Consider the following 19,476-nt stretch of genomic DNA (forward strand, 5'->3'; position numbering starts at 1 on the left):
TGAAATTTTTGGTCAAAACCCTCCTTTGGCCTAATGAATATTTAATTTTTACAATGTGGAACAGATCCAACAGGAGAGCGAGAGGGAGAGAGAGACATTCATTGCTGGATAATAATACCCTAGGTGGATAGGTCAGCCCTCTGGGAAGTAGGAGACCCAGGTTCTCAAGTCCCTGCTGTTCATGATTTGAACCTCAGTCTCCTACATTCCAGCTGAGTGCCCAAACTACTTGGCAATACAGCCATTCTCCTCAAAACAGCATTCTTGTTTTCTAATCAGCCCTAACATATACATATGTGCACGCACGCACATACACAGAGGAAAGCAGGCTGAAGGGATACATGGAGGGTTCTAATGGGAAAGAGCATTCATTTTTTGTTTGAAAGAGACCCATATACAAAGCTAAATGCTGGATAATGCTAATGAGCTTACATCTGTATGTAGGATTTTTCATCAGAATCATCCCAACTGCTTCACAAACTGATGCAAAAGCTATACAGAGAGATCACTTCAATTAGCACTGAGATCCAGTTACCTCCATGGTGAGGATTCAGCAACACAAAGTGTGGACTTTTCCTTATTCTAGAAACATACATATTTCATAAGCCCTCTATCTATCTAGCACTAGTACCAGCAGCGTTACAGAACAACATGCTGGTAGAAAGTTAATCTATAGAGTGCAGTGGATTGAAGACAATTTATGTAGATTTGTTTTCTAAGCAATGTCCCATCTAATGTAATTGCTGGAGCACATATTCATTCCTCTTTCTTTAGGCTGGACTGTAGTGTTAAAATCAAAAAAAAAAAAAAAAAAAAAAATGTAGATTTTGACAAATTATGCTCAATTCTGAATTTTTATTCAGATCAAATTCCTACCCCTCCATTAGCTTGACCATCTCAGAACATCTGTACTGGACTGGGCTAGTGGTGGGGCAGGAATTTTATCTGAGTAAGAGTTCACTTGGTTATAATAAAAATGTTTTTGGCTTTAAAATGGTGTTTTAAGACTAAACTTCCTGAGTGTCTGATTCATCTTGGTAAAGATCCATACAAGTGTTGGAGAGTTCCAAAAACATCTTCCCTGTATATACAAGTGTAGGCCAAAAGTGTTACAGAATCCAAACTTATCCAAGCAACATCCAGGAAATGTTTTGCAAGTCTAAAACATCATCATGTAAAAATGAACAAACAAATTAAATCAGGCTTTGTGCTATGCATACAAATACAAAAAAAAAGTGTCTTAAAAATATAGGGATCACTTTCCCTGCTCTACTCACTTTGTACTGCTCAGGTGACACAGAAAGAATAGAAACTGAAGGTGTCTCCTTTACTGAAGGTTCTGCAGCATGGAAGAGCTCTCAGCAGATGTTCTGATCCAGCCGGGGCAGCTCTATATCAACCTTGACTTAGAGGACAGAACAGCAGTGCAGCCGGAGGATACTGCACTCAAACTGCCCTCAGTTAGCAGATAATTCTTTGGGGACTGTTGCCCACTGGAGCATATTAGAGAAGAGCACAGATTGTTTTAGCCAACACTCGGGTAAATGTTGGGGTTCCTCTGGGCAGAGAATCGTGGAGTCATAAACGGCTTCATGTCACCTTCTCCCCCATCTTGGAGACACTGAGCAGATTTTGCTGCAGCTGAGAATCAGCTGGAAAATAGTTTTTAACTCTGATGGGCAACCTCAATAAAACTTACAAGTGAACACTGACTGGTAAATTCAGTGAGCATTGCAAACCATAAAATCCCTGGAGTATGGCAATATAGAGAATATGAAAGCAACAAAATGCACCCAAAAGTTGTACCACTGAGCAGCCTGGAAATTTGAACCTTTTCAACTGTGCCATTCAACACATCTGCTTAAAGCTACAGTAGGTAACATTTAGATTTTGGCTGAGGTATGGTACAAGGAGAGAAGGCATATAATAAAGTAATCATGACCTTAATAAATCCATATATATGTATGAAAGACAACCATTTATCATCCATGGTAGTTAACCATTTTTAAAGATTACTGTTTGTCTATATAAAACTGAAGGGTTTTGAAAATATTTTTGCAGTGAAAAAGTCAGTTAATGTTATCGAAATTATAAAACTTCAAACTCTTTGCAAAGTTTGCAGTAATTTCAAGTATGATCCAAAGCCATTTTGCAAAATGTGAAGTTTTCAGAGATGTTTTTCTTGCAAAATACAGCTTTTGATTATGGAAATACTTGAAAAATCTGCATGGCTAGAAAATTGCTTTTTCTTTATTCACTAAAAAGAAAAATTCACTAGCTAAATTATTCGTGTTATACTGCCTGCCTAGACATAAAAAAATATCAGTGCATGTTTTTATTTGAACCACTGTACATAGGAAAGAAGAGTTCCTACAGGTTCCACACTGATGTATCCCCAATCCTCCATGACTCCTGATGCATTAACTAAGAAAACAGTTTTTAAAAGGGAAAACCAGATGATAATGCTAAGACAAAGAGGCACAATGAAATAATTTCTAACAGTGTTTTTAGCTAAATACTAAGACACTTCATTTCTCATCTTATCAGATACCAGGTTTGAAAATGGCTAATGATGGATTAAGGATGGACAGTACAGAGGAGAGTTGAGTGAAAGAAGGGGAAGTCAGAAATATTCTTAATATTTAGGGAGATTCAAGAGAGACTCTTTCAAAAATTGATGTTCCTAGCTATGATTCACATTGGATTTCACTGTCCTTATTTCATTGGAATTTTAAATGGTCAATCTCTAATCAAGAGGGGTCCCCACTTTCTTCCAACCTGAATTCAAGATGCAACTTCATTCCAAAGAATCCTTCAATCAAAACCCTCAGTCTCCAAAATGCTTTAAATGTCTGTTCTCTTCTATGAAATATCAAAGTAAATTTTTCTATCATGCAAGTATACCAGTCAAACAAAGAAGTATTTTATATACTGGGAATCATTTTACTTAAGGTGTAGAGATATTTGGGTTTTTCTTTTAAAAGCCCCAAAACAAAACAAAAATCACATGTCAATATTAATAGCTCTGGTCAGAAACGGGGGAAGAAAGGGAGAAATTGTGCAAGTTTATAAGAAATGTTATTTTTAAATCAAAAATATATTTTTAAATCAAAAAATTCTGACCAGTTCATCTTAACATAGGAAAACCAAGAGAAGCGGTATCTGAAACCTCTCTCATTCCTTGTGTTTTCTCTGAATTTCTCATCCCCACAAGTTAATTCAGATCAGGAACCTGCAAGAACCTTTGGGTCACACTGATGAGTGACATTTCTTAGATAAGTCAACATCACATCATAAAACCTGATATGTATTGTAAATGGCATTGACTTCTCCATGAAAGATCAGTCCATTATCCTTGCAAAGAATGAATATTTAATCTTCCACCCTACTTTTCTCTATGGTATCCACATGCTTGACTTCAAAGAATGTGAATAGTTCTTCCACTGAAATGAGCAGGACTACTAACATATTTAGAGTTAAGTACATGCGTAAGTGTTTGCATGATCAGGTCCAAACATCTACTTCCTTTTTGAAACTAACACAAATCTAAAGACTTGTATACAGTAAAAAGTAAGGCACTTCATACTCCCTGTGTTATTTCATCAATAACAAACAATAGAACTCAGAACCTTCCCCTCGAAAACTGTAGCCCTCAGCCATTTGAGCTACTGGATGATCACCGTTCTATGTTGGAAACGGTAGGACTTTGGTAGATAAAGTTATGATAATTAGGAAATTGCATACAATTTCATATTTTTGTTCTTCAGGCTAAATGTGTAGCTCAGTATAGATCCTAGGCAGAAAATGTATATCACAAAACAGAGGCGTTTGTGTTATTGTTAGACCTTGATTTCTGCAGTTCCTTGCTTTTATTATATTTTAACTGTGCAACCTTAACGTTGCATGAACAAAATTTTAATGTACATTTCCTTAAAAAAAAAAAAAAAGACGAACTCTTTTGGGGAGGAAAGCAATATTTGGCTGTACTGTCAACCCTGTAAAATAAAGTATTCTTATGCATGACTTAATTCTCTGCATTTAATTTTCTGACCCTTGGCTTTTTGCCCCTCTCTTGGGAGCACCTTGCTAAGACATCTGTGCTCATGGCAGTTGTTTTTGCCATTGGATAAACTCAGGATAAATTCAGCTTCTTTAACATTTTAATGGCTGAAGATTAACAGCCCTATACTTTTTTCTTTAAACCAGCAAGAGATTAAGGAAGATATTTTGTGAGTGATGCAATTACTAAAGATGTGAATGTAGGACTTAAGTGAAAAATAAGTATTTCCACTAGAAGAAATCAAAAAGTATTTTCCAGTGTGGTAATTCCCACTGTGACTCTGAATAGGGCCCATAAGGTTTACTATCTCAACAAGATAGATAGTCATATATCTCAATGTTATGCTTAACCTAAATGCTAAAACCAGAAATATAGTATTCCCATAGTATTTGCCATGACATAAAGGGGATGCAACATGTACTCTCCCAGAGTTGGGCTGCTTCCTCTTGTTCCTCCTCACAATACAAAAGGCCATGGCAGAGGATAAGCTTTTTCTACCCCTGAGTGTTTAGCACCTATGTAGTTGTGTCTGGAGTTTGCAAGCTTTGCATGGCAAGGTTGTACTTGGCCTCTGAGTTATTTTAATATCAGGGGATTTTTAAATGTCATATGGCATATGCATGCAGAACAGGAGTATGTATTTATTTATACACGTAACAGAACACAGCACTACACTTGGGTGGAATAGTGCATGTTTCCTGATTACAATTTGGAGAGATTAAAAACAAATTGACATGAATTATACAAAGGTCTTGCTCTGTACCCTGAACGGTACAGGCAGCAGGAAGATCAACTGGGAGTGAAAGCTACATCTGTACACCAATAAAATCAAGGATTCAACAGAGACCTCTGCACAGAGTGGAAGCCTCAAGCCCCTTGAGTGTCCGCTCTCTTACTTTCGTGTGCTTAAGGTATGTGGGCAGGCTGTCAGCGCGGCTAAAGAAACATAGCTCCAATGTGAGCCTCAACATGACACTGAAGCACTTAGTTATATGTGCTCCTCTACTATGCAGGAGTAACATGGCGGATACAGAGGTAGCTTGCAGCACAGAGCCAGGTTCCCATGCACTCCGTCCTTCCCGCCTGACTTTTAACCTGGCACTTGAGGCCTGCCCCAAACTTTTTGAATATTTACAATAAACAACTAGAAAAATATTAGCAATTACTACTTATTACTTTAGTGATAACACTTTCTATTTCACTGGAAGAGTACTCTGTTTCTGACTGGAGATGAACTACTAAATACATCTACAAAATAACCAATCTACACTGTATTTCTGAAGAACAGTCCTAGAAGGATATATAAATCTAGTGTGTGTGAACATACTGAAATATAATATAGGGTAGGCAAGAGAAACATTCTATTTAAAAACAGATCATAGGATACCTTCATAGAGCTGATGATGTAGGAACAATTGTTCAAGTTTAGCATAAGTAAAGTTAACTTGGTGCTTTGATCTTCCTTTCCAGTAATATTCAGTTCCTACATACTAAGATCATCAAATGATTATACTGTCAAATTACCCAAATTCCTGACATATTTCATGAAGGAGGCGAGAATGCATCCTCTGGAACCATTCATATAATAATTCTCTCTCTGCTGGCCTAGAAACTGAATTACCTCACATCTCAAAAATCCAGATAAGGGTTGAGATTATGAGCTGTGCAGGGTTATGAAGCATACAAGGTACATAGTTATGTGAAAGTTAGATAGTCTGGTAAAAGCCTATAGAGAAAGAAGCTTCTTTTGAATGTATATATCTAAATACAAACTCCGCAAAGTGTTGAAGTGCTTATTAAAGGGTCAAGCCACCAGCTTTAAAACTTCCTTGTCACCTAAAGAAGTTCCTATAGAAAACTAAAATTTTAGTTCGTTTATATATTCTTACTTAATGAGTTATTTAAATGTCCATTATGTTGACTACAGTAAACAACAAGGGGTTATAGAGGAAAACTCCTTGAAACTTTTAGACTATTTATGTGAAAAAAATAAGAAAGGAAAAGGCTGCAGATAAAAGATTAATAAAAAAGGTGTTAGTCAAAAAACATTGGTGAAACTCCAACTTTTAGTTGGAAACTTTCGTGTGTGTGTGTATGTATGTATATGTATATGTATATGTATATATATATAGAGAGAGAGAGAGAGAGAGGTCACCACAACATCAGATGTAATATTGGTTAGAGAAGAAACCATTAAGTAAGATGGGATTCTCCTGGGAACAGATAACCAGATAGAGATCTTCAAAATTATGATAGAGATTGATAAAACCATAAATCCAGTTTGCTGACACTACTAAAAGATTAAAAACAGGAGAATAATTTTATTCCAGCATTTCACTGTGAAGCTTTAAAGAACACATTTTCTAGAAACTTTGCAGATAATTCTGTAGAAACGAATTTGAAAAAAATCCCATTGGAATCACTATTAGATGTTGGTATAAATTTCTGTCTGACATATTTGCTTCATGTTTAAAAAAAATTACAGTTTGTTTGCGATGGAGCTGCCATTAACATAACTGGCTTGGAGATAAGAGAGTAAGGAACATATCTATGTGGCTAAACATTTCTGTAACAAGATAAGGATACAAACAAAACTCCAGGATGAAACACCCCATAATTAGATGAAGCTGGCAAAGCATCCAGAATGTTAACAAGTCTGGGCTCCAGCATACCACAATAGGAAGCAGATTCCCAAGTGAAGGAATCTCGATGAGGCTTGTTGACAGCTTCTTTTCTTCTTCATCAAATGAGTTTCAGAGTTAACACCTCTACTGATTGCAAATTGGCACAGTACATAACAAAGAAAGAGGTGGTTTCTCTGGTAACCCAGATTAATCATTTAGGACTATAAAGGGAAAAAAAGAACAAATCACAACCAGGACAGATCACAGAGAAGGGGTATTATGCACTCCCAATGAAAAGTGCCACTTAACACACAGGCTGCCACATTCTGCACTAACTTTGGTTTCCAACTGTCTCCAAATGTTGCCCCAAATAGAGGGCTTTACAGTGGTCTAATTTCAAGGTGACAAAGGCACGGATAAGCTTAACAAGGTCTGCATTTAGAAGAAAGGAAGTCCACGGTCTAACAAAACCCGTAGTTTGAACATTTGATTTACAAATAATGGCCGCCTACCTTCAAAAATTAACAGTTGTGATTCAACTCTATCCAGTTTTCCCAGTAGCTTCTCTCAACCTGCTGAAAGTATTTCAGAGACTTTCTGGACCAAGCTTCTGCCTACTATCCCCTCATCTAAAGCCCAGTTTTAGTCAAGAGTGGGTCACATCCATTCTACTGTATTAAAAGGATCAGACATATTGGAGACCAATTCCTAGGTTTGGGGTAAAGTTTTCCCAAATTTCCTTAGGAGCCTAAGTCCCGTTTTCAAAAGTGATTTAGGTTCCTAAGGACTGACACTACACTGACTTTCAAGGAGATGTAGGCGTCTAAAGGTCAGATTTTAAAAAGGTTTTCAGGTGCCTAATTCCTGCTGAAATCTGGCTCAAGTCTCTTCTGAAAATGGGATTTTGCTATTTTTACCCATCTAGAGGTGAACAAACACTAAATTAATTCATCCTCTGGCCCTTTCTGTATAAAAAGGAGTGAAGCTACTTCAAAGCATGGCCATCCATTCCTGCCATCTCAACAGCTTCATGGTCAACTGCATAAGAACCAGTTCACAGATAATCTGTATAATCCTCTTTCACAGTCAAGAGAAGGCCATCATTATCACTAGAGCACTTAGTCTCCCAGCAGATTTCAAACCAGACAGATCAGGATCAAGAAATCTGCAGAATACAAATATTTCCGTAAATGACTAGCCAACAACTTTTCAATCATCTTCCCAAAAAGAGGGCTTCCATAATCAATCTAGAATTAGAGGTTACCCCCATTAAGTAATGTTTTGTTGAATAGAGGCCTTATTAATGGCTCTTTGAGAATACTTCCCATCCTATACTGAAATACAGTGGCACAGGCCATCTTCTCCAACAATTGGCCCATTATCGGATTACTAGTCTTTATCAAATAAGTGGTACATGGGTCTACTGAACAGAGAGTGGGTTAGTGCATCTCCAGCACTTCCAGAATGTTATTGAACATCACTGGGTGAAACTGAAGCAGAGAAGCTCAGCTAGAAGTCTATGGGAAATAGCCCATAGCTCTGTCCAAAACGAAATGATTTGATCTGAAAAGGAATAGCAAATCCTTCACAGCCACAAACACCTAGCTGTTTTCAGTTGAGGAAGCTTTGATTAGGCACACTGTATGACTTTGTAGATACTAAGTTTGAGTAGGCAGAGAAAATGATCTCAAACAGTCACGAACCCAACAGAATCAATAGGATTGTTCAAGTGAGAAAAGAGTAAAAGTCTGCATTGGTTTTCAGTTGAGGTTAATAGTGGAAAAGTTATTGCCCGATAAATTAAAAGACAAGACCAAGGCCAAATCTTGTAGAGTATAAGCCCACATTTTTTAAGGTAAATTCTTCAGCCAGATCCTTAAAATCAGAATACACTGAACAAATTAAAAATCCATATTTCTTATCCCATGAGTTCAAGCCTGCTGACTAGTTCCCCTGATTTAGAGGATGTTAGCCAACATGACAAAGGCAGAGTAGTTCTGGAGAGACAGTATTCCAGACCCCTGCAAACTTTTACTAATACTAATAATTCTATTGATTGTGAGAACACATTACTCAGGTGAAGGTTTGCCAGATTAGGCCCACAGCAATGAAAAAAAAAAAAAAGGACAGAAATGTGGTTGTTTTCTGGATTTAATATTTGAACACCCAAAGAAAGAACTAGCTGCAAGATGAACAGTTTAATCATTTAGTGTCTTGTAGAGAAGGAACTTGTATCTTTACTCAAGATACTATAAGAGGAATTTGGCAGACTCTTTACTGTCTGTGTCTTGTTAAACTCCTTCTGACACTTATACTTTAATTGTACACATGAACAGAAAAGGTCAGGTGAATTTTTATGCAAAAGCTATGCCAAAAGTTCTTTTATATAAAAATCTGTGAATATCAATTTATATGTATAATTTATTTTGTTGTAAGTTCTCGGAACTGTTGGAGTCAAATTCACATTAAAAACAAATGGTGCGTATTTTGTATCATCTGTTTACTGCAGAGCATACAATAGATATACACCTTAATGAAATGCAATCTGGTTTTCAGAAAGGAGAAACCATATGTTTAGGACCTATTCCAAGAACAAGTTTATGCAAATTGTAGGAAATTTCTTTTGTTCTAACATTAATGGGATTGTGATCATGTATGTTCCTAGTGAATAGCTTGTTCTTCCCTCTCCTTGAAGTTAGTACAATGCAATTCCTTATGCTATGAAAAAAAACAGTGAGAAAACAAGGTTTTGTTCTGTCGTGCTTACTAGGGTTTTTCTTTTTTTCTGGATTTTAATGCTTGGAATACCAATTTCTCATTTCCTTAGGTTTGTTGTTTGACATGACTAAATGTTTGGACCTGTGCAACAAAAAAATCACATGAGCAACAGCTCCTCCTGCCCTCCAATTGGTCAAATAGTCCGAACAGTGTTTCTGAGTACTAAAACTCTGGGGTGGGGGCCGGGTTAATTTATTACAAAAGAAAGCCCCATGCACATAAGCCATAACCCAAGTCCCATAACTTTAGTACAGACAGTACGTCAAGTAGAACCCCAGTGTCCCTGTCTCAGCCCTTTGGTATGGCTCCAGCATCCCTTGCCACACTTCACTCCCAGTCTTCTCTAGCCTCTGGCTTCAGCTCTCCAGTTGTCAGAGCCAGCTGGCGTCTCCTTCTCCTGTTCTCAGCCTTCAGCCATGACTTGCTGGGCATGGAAGGTCAGCAGGCCAGGCCAGCCCCTCCCTTGGCTCTTAGCTCTTCTTCCTTTTCAGCCTTCCAGTACTGGCTTTGACTTCTGAAAGTCAGCCAGCCAGCCAGCCCGCTCTCCCCCTCACCGGCTTCCTGATAATTTCCCCCTCTTTCCAGGGAGCAGCTGCTCTCTGCAGCTTTCCTCAGAGACCTCTTCCAATCCCCTAACTCCCAGGTGTCTCTCTCACTGGTTCCCTTCCCCTCTAACCTCTCCCTGATCATTGTTTAGCCCTAGGTGCTGCCCAGCCCTTAATTTCTTAATTAGCCACACCTATTCTAGCACAGGGGCACTGGATCTGCTTCGTTTACAGGGGCCAGCCACCCTGTGACACTCACTTTCCTTGGTCTTGAAATATTTATTCTATCCATTTACATATTTCAGGCAAAAGTGCACAGAGAATAAGTTAGAAATAAGAGATTGAGGGTAGCTCCACTTTAATGTAACAATTATTATGAAAATACTGTTTTATAGTTTGACAGAGTTGCTGTAAACTTCCTTGCAGCTTTTGGTAGTCTTCATATGGTGATTTAGGCCTGGACCAAGTAAGGATTTAAATCCTATTAAAGCCAATGAGTGAAATACACTGAAGTCAATGGAAGTGTTGCCATTGATTTCAATGAGGCACAGATTTCATTCAATGGGTTTTTAATTATGTGTTTAAATGCTTTGTTGAATCAGGGTATTGGTATCATGTAGACACACTAGCCTAGAGTATAAACTATATTTGACCCCAAGAGATGCATTCCCCAGCATTGGTGTAATCCATTCCTCTCTATGGATACTGCTAAACAATCCTTAGCAGTGCTTGGTCTCTTACATTTAGTGTCCTCCTAATACAGAGACTACCCCAAATTCTCCAGTAGAGACATCCTTTCCATTAAAAAATTATACTTGTTCTGTTCAATTAAAGAGCAACTCAGCACAAGGCCTGATATGGCCTGAATCAATTGCAATTTGCTTGACATGCCAGGAGATAGTACAGCTTGTGCTTGTTTCCAATAAAATCCATTTTTCTTTCTTTGCTACCTAATTGATGGACTGTAATCAAAGGTAAATGCTGACTTTAAAGGACACTGCAACTTCAAAATCCAAGTTCTGACAAAGTTATTTATGTTCAGTAGTATTGTTACAAATTACACCAAGCATGGTTATAGATTAAAAGATTAAAGGTAAAACATTGATCTATTTTTCAGTTTATTTATGGGATTTGGCAACACCTTAGTCACATTGTTTTGTTGACAATCAGTTGTACTTCCAATATCATGCGTTGCTATGAGAAGGTTACTCTGATGCACAGATATGGGAGGGGAATTCAGTGGATGCTCTTTCCCGGGATCAGTAAGAGTGCTGCTCCTTCTGAGTTTGAGACCCAGATTAGAGCTAGGCAGGAAATGGTTTTCCACCCTTGGAAAAATTTTGCAAAAATCAAAAAACTTCCCATTCAGAATTGGGACAAAAAGTTGAAATAAAAAACCCCAGAATATTTTAGTTTAGGTGAATGAAAACATTCTAATTTGAGATCATTTCAATTTTTTACCTTTTTTTCCAGTGTTTTAAACTATAGTTAGGTTAATTTTCAAAGCACAAAAAGTAATTACAAACAGATTTTTCACTTAGAAAACATCAAAGTGGGATGTTTAGACAATTTCAAAATGTTTTCCAAAATATATCATCTCTCTGCATATTAGATACCACCTGTCCACCCTTGGGAGTGGAGGAAGCAAGAAGCACATATGGTAGTATAGCTTCTCAGATAGAAGCATTTCCGTAGACAACAGGACCTCTCCATGACAAAGCTGTCATGAGATCTAGGAGACTGTTTTCAAGACCTCAGAAGATCTTTGAGTTAAGAGCATTTTGCTCCTTGCCCATTTTCCAGTGGGAGGCAAACCATTAATGATACCACAGACAGTTGTAATTCATAATTCAGAGTTTGTTAGCCCTTTCATGGATGTCTCTATGAAGAGAGCTCATTTGGCCTGAGTATACAGCATGAAGAGACTCCTGCTAAGGTACTTTACACTTATTATTAAATCAGTCAGGTAACAAGTTAACCCAAATGCTCATAAAAAGTTTAGACCGAAAAGATGGTTTTCTGGTTTAATGATCAGCTATGTAGTATATGTACACATAGCAAAATATGGTCCCAATGAAAGTAGCACAACAGTGGCCAAATTTCAAAATATTAAAAATATAAAGCATGTCAGCAGGCTGTGTATTTTAAAGTGTATTGAAAAATATCACTAAAAAACTGTAAAAACATCCTAAAAATATTGACAATGGGTACCACAGACCTTTGTACCACTTAAAAAGTTACCTGGCATGTATAGTGGATTCTATCTTGGCTTGATAGGATGCATCTTGTGATTGTGAATTGATGCTGGAAGTGCTCCAGGAACTATAGTATTATCATATACACGCTTTGGAAAGTACAAGTATTAACTCCATTTTGAACGAGGATACTGGAAAGAACTGACATAACACATTTCTGTTTGTTTTCTGGGAAATGCTTTCCTGCTCTATCAACTCTCCAGTGATCTGTGTAAATGGTTCTTCGTACATTGGCAGCCAAAAAAATCTCATTGTCAACATGGAAGGCATGTTCAGTGCGTTAACTCCCTTCTGGAGTTGGCAATGCTGGAGAAAAGCATTACCATTGCAAGAACCTACAAATTACATGTTTACCACTAAGTCTGACAGGCCCATCTTCACATTACATGCTAACTAAACACATGACAATTTCACAGCATAAACCATCACTATTAGTGATATCTATGCATTTTGTTCACATAGCTCCTTTCCTTTTCTTGGAGGGGTTTTCAAAGGAATTACATGTATCCATGTGAAACAGGTACTGTCATAGTATATACAAGGAAAATCCTAGTTTGTGATAGGCTGAAGACAGTAAAGTGACAAGTATGTTTCAACTGCATTTAGTTCTATCTTCAGAGTTGAATAGTACTGTGTGGGTCATTGCAAATGGAACACAGAATGGCAACCAACAGGAGTGCTCAGATTCCCAAAACTATAGAATAAGGTTGTGCTGTAAATAATTAATTGCTAGTTAGCTGGTTTGAGCTGCATAGGAAACAAGAAAGATGTAATTGCTGCCAAATCGAAAAAGGCAAAACTAATAGGGGAAGAAATGGTATTTTCAAACATAAAAACAAACACAATCTGTGTATTTACTAAATAACAGCGAACAATAACAAAAACATCCAGATGTCCACACTGCAAGTTAAAGACATCAAAAGCATGAATGGCCAAGTCAACAGTAAACCAGATCTAAATCCATATCCAGGAGATCTGTAAAGTGGGTTGAATTCTAACTGCAATCTCAAAAATACTTGACTGAATTAGTTATCTTAGCCTATTAATAGCCATGCAAATTATTTGGAGGCATAATTCAGATGAGGACCCACAAAGCCTGGGTACTACAATAAAGCATAGGTTCCCTTGGTTTGGGTTTTACAGCATGCTTGGCAGGAGCTAAAAGCAATTTAATTGCTTAAGAAACTGATGCTGACTATGGTACATAAGGTCCCCATCCTGCTATTGTGTCCATAGGAAGTCAATTGCGGGACTAACACCTTAGTTTTTATGAAGACATCAGTTATATTGTATAAGACTGATATTTTTAAAAGGTTGGAATGATACAATATCACAGTTTCATTCTTTTGGATGAGAGGAACAGTGGAAATCATTAGTTCAAACTTCACTGTGCATGCCTGTGTTAGAGAAATGAATATATTAGGAAACATTCCATTTTCAATCCCGTTCTGAAAAGCATTTTATTGTGCATGCTACATTTACTAAACGGAGAATCCAACATATTTCATGACAAGGTTATTTAAGGAAAATGCTACATTACATTTATATTTGCTATCAAGTTCTCCCCCCGTTATATATTTATCTTCCATTCACTTTACTCCTTGGAATAAAGTCTTTTGAATTATGACAGAAACAACACCCAAAAGTGAATAAACCAATAATATGTTTCTATCCTCATCCAAATTAATCTAGTATTTTTTGGATCACACAATATTTAGTGGACAAAAGTTCAAGATCTTGCCTTTGGAGGAAAATTGCCTAGTGACATATTGTTTTAGCATCACCAGGTAGTAAGATCCCCTATTGGGAACTCAATCTCATAGAATGGATGGAAATTACTGTACATTTCAAAAAAGTTTCAATGTGCATGGACTCCTACATATATGGTAAAGAATTCAAGTTCTTCATGTGCATGTATGTTCTCAAAAGGCAGTTGCATTTCTTGTATATGTGGAAAGGATCTTACCTTGTGATTTCAGTATTTTCCAGTTTTGGGGCTTGATTCTGATTTAACCGCCAGTGAAAATCAGGATTGACTCCAGTGAAGTCAATTAAGTTATGCAGGAGCAGAATTAGCATAATCAAGATGTGAAATCATCCACTCTACCTTTTATGGTTTAAATTCTATACCAGTAATAAGCTAAATGGGAGGCATCTTGAGTCATCAGATTCTGCAACTCCTCAGCCTAAACTATAGGAATTCCTTATTTTATATAACCTTAAGACTATATTACTGCCTGCCACTGAGACCAACTTTCCACTTCAAAAACTTCCAAATATATATCCTGACTCAGAAATCCCATTTTAGTCAAGTCCTTGCAGATATCTCTGTTTTATTGATAATGGAAGGGTCAGCTAGCTGGGGGGGTATATCCTGGTAAGATTTAACTACAGCCATGTGACAATGTTGAACATGACTTGTCCCTGTCTGTCATTAATGGAGAGTTTTGATTAACAGCATGTTAGTTATTGTGACATCTCACAGCTGTGCTCTAATTTAATGTAGTTTTCTACACAAGACAAGGCCTTAGTCTCCAGCAGTGGCATAGCAGGTCCTTTGGTAAAGCAAATGGTCTTCTGTTTTAATTCTTTCAGATTCTTTAAACTGATTAAGTTTACTTCTATTTGGTTTTGTATACGACTGGTCATCCCTCTATTTATGGAGTAAGAGGCTAGTTGCTAGGGCTCTGCTGGGCATACAGAAAGAGCAGCTTGGATAAAAACAGAACTTGCTATAAACCCTCACCCCACCCCTGCTGACAGATTTCAGTTAACATTAAAATGATTGTGACCAGCTAACCACCACTGGTTAACCATCCCTCCCAATCAGGTGTAAGATAAAAAGTCTTTGTTTGTTGCCTCCTTTAAACAGGGCATCACGTGCAGCAGTTTTACCCACCAACAACATGCAATAAACTGGGTGCAAATCACCCCAGAAATCCTGCATTAGGCCTGCCTTCCCTCAGAGAAGTTCTGATAGGCAGCACTCTGTCAGGCAGTTATTCACCCCCACCCAACTGTCTGCCCTCTCTCCTGGCAAGCTGGGTTTTAGCCTCACTTCCAAACTTTACATCTATGGCAGGTGTAGTGACGTGGGACTGACTGAACCCCCAGCAGCTCATTAACACTTTCCTGTCCACTGTGGAGTTTGTATACCTCATCACAGACTTGTATGCCAAATATGGTCAAAAATCAATAATTTTTTCTAATTGGTTAAAACAACGCAGTTTTATACCAAATGACATTTAATATGGTCTTCTTAGCCATTTTTTTCATTGCATAAAAGAGGTTGAGCACTGCTAAATATAATAGCATCTTATTCTGGCTTTCTGGCTCAAAGCCCTATCCATCTTCTTACCACACAAAAGAAGACAGAGCCTCTTTTCTTTACTTAACAGTAAGAGGATTTGGAAAAAAATATTCAAAATGTAACAGCTATACAGAGAAAAGTCATTCAAGACTGCTCCCAGTGTATTCTTACAAATAAAAGGAGGGCTTGTTAATTAGCAGCGTTCAGAATTTAAGTGCAAAGTTCACCATTTTGTTTTGGGCTTCATGCTGTAGCCTCAGTTACTTTCTCCCTATTGTTTATCAAGGCTTTATGCTCAGCAGCAGAAGGCGGCTACAAAAATTTCACTAGACTGTTAGGTACACATTCCCTTGTCATTACATACTGCAGCAGCTTCCCTCAGTACTGTAACTTCTCCACTAACCTAGGGTTCTATTTTCAACATTTACATTCATGCACACAAGCTCCCAGTATTTCTCTGAAACTTATACAGTTTCATGCTGCAATAGGCAAAACATTTCCCCCCTTGAATATCATAACTGTAATATGCCATCTAATCCTTGCTTTAGTAGGTGCAGCAGGATTTTGTTGCTAGGAATTGCAAGTGTGATTGTGAGTTACATTTTTGCGCTAAGGAAGGCCAAGGGTAAAAATCATTCTTGCAAGATATTACCATGCAGCTCTTCCTCTTTTTTTGTAATTCCAAAGAACAGAGGATTTGTGATGGGAAACCCTCAAAGGAGTTGGAGCCCCTTTGAGTCCACAATTTGTGCTGGAAATTGTCATGAAAACAGGATTGTATGTACAATTTCTGCTAACTAATGTTTCTGGTTTTGATGAAAGTGCTGTGAAAGTTTTAATTCAAGGCAAAGTCATTGTCAGTTCTTATTTCATCTGAACTAGATCACCCACTCCTATCCTGAGGACTTCTTGAAATGTCTAATCCTGCATGCCTCAGCAGCAATAGCCCGTGCGGAGTGACTCATGATGAATGAGTTTGATCAACTCCACTTCATATGGAGAAATTAAAAAGGAGGGGGGGGGAACCCTTTGTTGCAAGATGATTAGTTTTTCAAACATCTGACCCTCCTCATACTTATTATCCCACCCCTGGGACCACATTTCCTTGCCCATCATATGTACAGCCTGCAGCAGGCAAAACTCATGTTTACAATCCTCTTGGTATGAGTCCAAGCACCAGTGTGGGGTCATTTCAGGACAATTACAAATTCATTCCATCCACTGTTGTTTTAACATTTTTTTGTAATTTCCTCTATTATAAATTTTCCCATAGACCTTAGAGAGAAGACAAAAGATAAATAGATATTAAGGAATGAGGCAATGGACTAGGTCCTCAAGGGAGTGCAGACTCCAGAAAGAGAAAGAGGAGAAAAAGGAAAATGCTATTTCTTTCTATTAATTCCATAACCTGATTTTTGCTCTTAGAGTGCACACTTGTTTCATTGTGGTCAATTTTGATCACTTGCATAAAAGTGATTACAAGAGAAATTTGCATCAGTGATTACTATAATAGGTGTTTGAAGGCTGATTTCACTGAGGGAACTGGAGAAAAATCTGGATTGTGTGGGATCAGTGTTGTAATAGTTAAAACCCTCAAAACTATTTAGGATGAGCTGTAGCATATGTTGGGGCTAAGCACCTAATCTTGTCTGCGAAAGCAAGAGTTACTTTTAAAATGGTATGAGATAGCACTTGTATAAACAAAATAGGGTTTTCCCTTTTGATTGTATTCATCAGGCAGAGAAGACAGAGCCTTCACTAAAAGGAAAAACTAAAAAGAAGAGCATAACCTTGTCACATCCCTAAAAGACAACACCCTTCAGAACAATTCAGAAAATGCAGAGACTGATTAAGTTGTTTACCTACAAAATTTGTGGCTATAACAAATCAGATCCTCAGCTGATTTAAATTAATTTAGCAACATTGAAAATGAAGCTATGACAATTTAAACCAGCTGAGAATATGGCCCAATAAGCAAAAGATCAACAGCAAGTAAATTGCTTCCACAGTTTGGGGGGGGAAAAAAAAAAGTGTTCTAATTCCACAAAACATTTCTCTACCCTTCTCTCTCCTTTTAAAAGTATTTACTGGTAACAGCAAGTGAGCCCAATTCTGATTTCCCTTACATTGGTATCAATCAATTGGCATCATCCAGATTTATGCAGGTGTGTCAACAGATTGAGGCCAAATGCATGTGGAATTTATTTATTTTGCTTATATGACTATCATTAACATCATTTGTAAACCAAATTGAGAGATTGTTTGTGAACTGCCACAGGATGAGCTCATGTCAGCCATCCCTTCTCCAGGTGCAAGCTCAGTCCAAATTAAGGCACTGCCAGCTAAGGGCTTGCCTTCACTGCACAGGTAACTTGAATTATAATGTGAGAGTTGCCCCTAATTTGAGTTCCAACACACAAAACCTTTAACTCCACTGTGGTGGTGCTTTTAACTCAAGCTAACTGGCCAGTCAGGGGTATGGCTTCAGTCTGAGTGAGCACACATTGTCAGTTCTAATCTAGTCACACTGAGCTGCTAATACTAACACTTGATCTGCACAGCAACACTTGTTTGCAGTATGGCTTCCCTTGATTGAGCACTAGGCACACCCCAGTTTAGAGAATTTGAGTTAACTCTGCAGTAAGAACATAGCCTAAGGTACAAAGGCAGTTCAAAAGAAAACACTCCCTTTCCAGGGTGAAAAACCTATTCAAAATACAGTCCCAAAGTAAACAGAAATAGTCTTACTTCATGTTTCCTGACCCTCAGCCCTCTCTCTTCCTGGGATCAAGGCCATAATCAGCATCTTCCCCACCAGTCCAACCCCACTTCCTCTTCCTCTTGCTAGCATCTGGCTCTGATTGCCTGATAGTTTCCAGCTGCCTTAACCTCCCACCTTTTTAACTCTTCCCTCCCTGATGCCCCCACAATCCAGCACAAAAAGAAAGCTGTTTTCTCATCTATATTTCTTGAGTAACCTAAATATTGGCTAGGTCAACTACTATATCATCACAAAAATACACAACAAGAGCAATCTTTAAGAGCAATCTACCTGGACATTGTGGAGTGGTTATACAGTTCTCTCCCATAGTTACCAGAGACCACTAGGATGTATTGCAGCAGGCAGCTTAACAAACATAGGAACTTGCTGGTCAGGGGGTTTTCTAGTTGCTGCTGAAGGCATAGCTTTTTGTGTTTGTCCTCACACCACATGAAGTCAGAAGTGAGTTAATCCCTCTCTCTAAAGAAGGAATGAGGGGAAAAAAAGAGATCTCTTCTCCACCACCAAAGTGAGTGAGCGGGGAAAGTGGAAAATCAGGGAGAAGACCTGTGAAAGCTGCAATAGGAAGGAGACAGAGTCCTGTCTCAGGGCAGCTATGGTACCCATCATGCAAATGGCTCTGCTAGAGAAGTTTGATTTTTGGGCAACTCAGGAGTTGGCTTTGCTGGATCTATAGATTAGAGTGACCCCGATGGCTTCTAGAGTGACAAGCACAGGAATACCAGGTAAATGCCCTGATATTTGCCAGCGGTGATGCTGGTGATGGCATCGTGTGTGTCCTCTCCCTCCCTGAGGAGAAAAAGCAAGAATATGCCAGAGTGAAAGAGAGTTTTCATAGGTAGACAGAATATTATATACAGATGGGCCAAATTTAATAGGAGGTGCCAGGAACAAAGGGAAACCGCAGAGATTTAATACTGAAGTTCAGAGTCTTGCTGAACATTGCAAATATGAAACATTAAAAGAAGAACTATTAAGAGACAGGAGAGTTCTTGGCATAAGAGACCCCAATTTTCCAGCACAGCTTCAGGTAGATCCCATTCTCACACTAGCAAAAGTGAGATCAAGAAATCACAAAGAAACTGCAATGTGACTTACATGCTAGCACCATAGGAGAGACTG

At 38.1% G+C, this 19,476-nt stretch overlaps 1 long non-coding RNA gene across 1 annotated transcript in view; it reads right to left on the reverse strand.

Annotated features, from left to right (window-relative positions):
• LOC137154130 (uncharacterized) overlaps positions 1 to 18,408 on the reverse strand; it is an 87,492-nt gene extending 69,084 nt beyond the window's left edge. The window contains exon 1 of the long non-coding RNA XR_010920092.1: positions 18,321 to 18,408. This is a non-coding gene — a long non-coding RNA (uncharacterized lncRNA). The remainder of the gene's footprint in view (positions 1 to 18,320) is intronic.
• Positions 18,409 to 19,476: the final 1,068 nt, after the last annotated feature.

The sequence above is a fragment of the Emydura macquarii genome, unplaced genomic scaffold, assembly GCF_026122565.2.
Source record: "Emydura macquarii macquarii isolate MOO-44397 ecotype Brisbane River unplaced genomic scaffold, CSIRO-AGI_Emac_v2 contig_1253, whole genome shotgun sequence".
NCBI lineage: Eukaryota > Metazoa > Chordata > Testudines > Chelidae > Emydura > Emydura macquarii.